The sequence below is a fragment of the Engraulis encrasicolus genome, chromosome 5 (genome assembly GCF_034702125.1).
Source record: "Engraulis encrasicolus isolate BLACKSEA-1 chromosome 5, IST_EnEncr_1.0, whole genome shotgun sequence".
NCBI lineage: Eukaryota > Metazoa > Chordata > Actinopteri > Clupeiformes > Engraulidae > Engraulis > Engraulis encrasicolus.
The window spans coordinates 14,387,827-14,392,584 of NC_085861.1; positions in this window are offsets into that span (position 1 = coordinate 14,387,827).

Below are 4,758 nucleotides of genomic sequence, written 5' to 3' on the forward strand. Positions count from 1 at the left end.
TCTGAAGACCACAAAAACAGACACAATTGATTTTCCTTTTTCGCCTCCTGGTCCAGACCATCTGCAAAATCTCACTGGCTGGCATAATATCAATGACAAAATTAAAAATCCTCTATTCCGCTAAACCATGGGGGAGATTGGCAAAGTACAGGCTGTTTACTTTTTAAATTATATGATTGATTTCCTTTAAGGGTTATTTGTTTATTTTAATGTTCATATCTGCTCCATCTGAATCATTTTTCTCGTTTATTCAATTGATCTCCTGGTGTCGGAGACTAAACCTTTCTCTTCCTTTCTCTCACACTCTCCTATCTCTCTCTCTCTCTCTCTCTCTCTCTCTCTCTCTCTCTCTCTCTCTCTCTCTCTCTCTCTCGCCCTCTCTCTCTCTCTCTCTCTCTCTCTCTCTCTCTCTCAGTAACCTCCTCGCTTTAGAGCATATCAGCTTACATCCATGCTCATTTACATTAATAAGGCTACAGCCAGCTGCAAATGTATTGATTTCCAAGCCTGCATAGGTTGGTGCCCAATCCCTGGTTATTTGTGATAAATGTTCTCTCTGGTTTATGGTATTACTGAGGCTCAGGGAGGAGAGAGGCTAATGTGATTTGCATTCACCTCGGTCAAGCACCCTTCAAAAATAACAAGACGGCACATTTAGCAAAGGCATAAAAAGAAGAACGAGGATTACAAGAGTACAAGTTTTTTTTAAATGATCCTTGCATGCCGATCCTTATCAGGAGGGTGGGTGGGTTCAAATTTGTATGGCATGATTTCATACCACTCCGAATACATCTAGGAGACCAACGATACCTTCTCTTCATACCAAGACAGAAATCCACAAGGCAGAAGCAGTACCAAGTACAAAGAACCTCCCTTAACATGTATTTAGAATACTACTGAAAACATAGAAACTTCAGCTTGAACTAGAATGTTTGTTTGTTTGTTTGTTTTCTTATTTTTTGCTAGCACTTCACACCAATAAATTTGCCCTTTTAAATGGGCCACCTCGTGTGCAACCAATCAAAGATGGTTGCCAACACACACACACACACACAGGCTCAGCCGCTGCTACCACCACATTACCATGCTAAAGTGTCTGTCAGCCCCCCAACTCAATACCAAACGGACAGAATTTACGCAACGACACAAACAAACAGCCACACAATATCATGTGGAGATTTTCCTATATAACCAGTGACCCAAGAAAAAGGCCCCGATCAAAGGCGTGCCTGTTTATGTCCTGTTGTCCCCCCCCCCCCTTTGATCCTGGCACAGCTTTTAGATAATACTAATAGATCATGGGCCAACGGGACGGGACAGGATAATGGAGCTTTCATTGCGGCCTGATTAACTTGGCTGGAGGGATCCACCTCGGCCTCACCCCCTTTCCTTTCCTTTCGGCATGATGGTCCTAATTAATAACGATTGCTCCCCCCCAAAATGTGCAAATGGAACAATAAACGAAGGACCAACTAATTAACTGCAACCATTTCTACTAATCATTACTTAACATCCCGTTTTGTCATCATTACACCGATGCGAACGCAAGGGCAGATAAAACAGGTCAGACCTTTTTTTAAGGCCCGTTGCATCTGCCTGCCTCACCCAACCCAGCCCAACACAACCCAACCCAACCCAGCCCCCACCATAAAATCCTGACAGCCATATTTTGTTTCCCAATAAAAAGACAAACAAGTAATTAAAGTAAGAGCTGAAGTCAGGGTCTGCTAAAGTTCCCCATCACTTCAATATTCGGCCACTGGGGTGAGCGGCGCCATTTTTCAAAGGAAATGCTGAAATCATCCCATCTCCTCCTCGGACGAGTGGGGAAAGATAATTTGCTCGCACTCTCTCCAAACGGACGGATAAGGTGAGGAACAAAGCAAACCACTGAGCAAGAAGTAGAGGAAGAGAGGGGAGGAGGGGGAGGAGGAGGGGCAGGGCAGGAGAGGTCAATGAGGGAGAGAGAGAGAGAGAGAGAGAGAGAGAAAGAGAGAGAGAGAGAGAGAGAGAGAGAGAAAGAGAGAGAGAGAGAGAGGGCGTGGGGGGGAGAGAAAGAGAGAGAGAGAAAGAAAAAGAGAGAGGGGGAGAGGAAGAGAGAGAGAGAAAGAAAAGGATAGAGGGAGAGAGGAATAGAGAGAGAGAGAGAGAGAGAGAGAGAGAGAGAGAGAGAGAGAGAGAGAGAGAGAGAGAGAGAGAAAGACAGGGAGAGAGGGAGAAGAAATGCCAAGAAGTACTTTGAGAAATGCTGTCAGCATCATCGCTTTGGTGGGAGCGTTCCAACCCATTTATTCTCGGCCGTCCTGCAAGGGCAGGAGAAATCAGCATCGGCAAAATGCTTCTGTTTATCTTTATGGTCGGATTCTCACCGAGAAAGCTGCTGAAAATGTACAGCTCATATCCTGCGAGACGAGTATTTATGTGTGTGCCTTCACACGCAAAAGGAGAATCGACAACTCCCATTGATGTGCAGACAATGTCAGCTGAAATGCCAATCAAAAACTTAATAGTCTGTCCATCAGGAGGCGAGAGGCCGAGGTTCCCCTGGGCCCAGACATAAAGCCCTCACAAACCACTCCAACGGAAAAGCAACTTGATTCAGCACCACTGCGTCTTTCTATGTATTTTTATCTGTATGCACTATACGTAAGTCAATGAGAGCACTCTGACTGTGACTGTAATGCAGCCAACGTATCTGTTGCAGCCAAAGAATACACACATCAACGCATTAGGGAGAGTTATTGACATTTACAGATTTATCATAATTATACAAGTAGTTATTTTAGTTATTGCTTTAAATCTTAAGAGATTACCCTGCTGCAAGATACATCTAATCATCTTTATACACTGGTGTGCCCTTTCACTTTTTGCTGAAAATACTCCTCATAACAACATTGCTATGACATTACAGAGACTGAAGTTATACCTCAGTTTAAGACTTTGTCATCTTTGACGACAATACAGAGGGTCTATGAAAAGGGATTAACTACTTTACCCATCTTAAAATGATCTAAGAGTTTGACTGATTCTAATGAAAAAGTGTAACTCACTTAAAGGTGCACAGTGTAGCAGGCTTGTACGAAATTCCGAATTGAAAGAATTTCAATTCAAAGTAATGCCATAATACGAACACTAGGTGGTGGTGTTCTAAGTACTTTCAATGGGTGGTGTAGATTAAATTCAAAGAAATTCAAGGTAATGACACCACCTAGTGTTCGTATTATGGCATTACTTTGAATTGAAATTCATTTGATTCAGAATTTTGTACAAGCCTGTAGTGTAGGGTGGTGGCCAGAGTAGTAGGTATTGCAGCTATGCTGCTCATTGAAACTGTGCTGTCTGTTGCCAAATTTGATCTTTTAATGAATATGTACGGAGTAATAAACTAATACTTACTAGTATGACCAAAGTACTGTAAGTTTTGCAGCCAAAAAAGTGTATTTCTGGAAATTCAAAATGGCGGACCATGGAGAAGATCCCAGTTTTCATGTATCAAAACTGCAATTTCCCTAGTCATAATGAATACTTAGAATTTGATGTGATGTCATGAAAAAGTTAACATTTGTCAATGGGCAGTATGAATTCTGGAAATAAACTACAAAAAAATATTACTCAGTGCTCCTTTAAGCAAAAAAAAAAACTGCTTCTTAAGTCTAACTCACTTGGTCAACTCAATGTTGCTTTGCAGTGAGAAGCAGCACAAGCCTGTGTCACTTCTACTTAACAAAGCCATTGCCACAGGAGAGCAATCTGCTTGTAACTTTGCAGAGATTACCACTGGCCATGGGGGTGGATTAAAAAAAGAGAAAAAAAAATCTCATCTCAAACTTCAAAACAGCCCATCGCTCATTAGCCCTGTACCTACTGGCGCATGAAAGACAATAGTGGGCGGCTAGCCGGCAAGTCTCTTATTGCTAATAATCCGCGCACGCTTTTGCAGAACACTATGTATGGTAATGAATGGCCTGTCAATAAGGCCCTTTCAAATGGTCTGATTTACTAAAAGTTTTATGAAGACAGTAAATTCCCGCGCCTTATTTTCTCCCATCCTCTGAGGCTAGGTGTTGACGGAAATCAATAACGTCTTCAAACCTTCTCCTCCTGAATTTTTTGTCAACCTTCAATTATTATCTTGCTGGTGGAGCGAGCGGAGGGTGGGGGTGGGAGGAAGATGTGAGGTGTGAGGAGGTGGTGGTGGTGGTGGTGGGGGCGGGGGATTAGGGTTATATAATTGACCCAGGTGCCACTTTAGACAGACAGGGCTTCACGCCGGAAAAGATATTCTGCGCTAAAAAGATTTCCCAAACAGCATATTAAAACCTGTTCTCACAGGACACACTTCACACTGGTTCAGGGAAGAAAAAAGGTGTTGTTCCCATAGAAATCGGCCATTATGGCTGCCATTGCTTACCCCCCCTTGCTCTCAATGGATTTGACATGTCAACATCCAGCACATCAGCAGTTAAACACGGGTAGGCAACACCATTAAATTAAACACATTTCACATGATAAACACATTCAGCGGGTGTGCCTCATTTCAAGGCAAAGTACCGATAAATCGACAATAGGTTTTGATGCATTTACCGCAGTTTTCTTCTTGCCTTTTTTTTCGTTTGAGAGGCAGCACACTTGTTTCTCATTCAGGGTGATTTATTGCATGGGAGTCCAGGCGGTGACCTTTTGCCTTTGTACAAATGTCTGCAGCCAAAAGTGAATGATTAGCACATATTCCTGCACCATGCGGAGGCTTTGCTATAA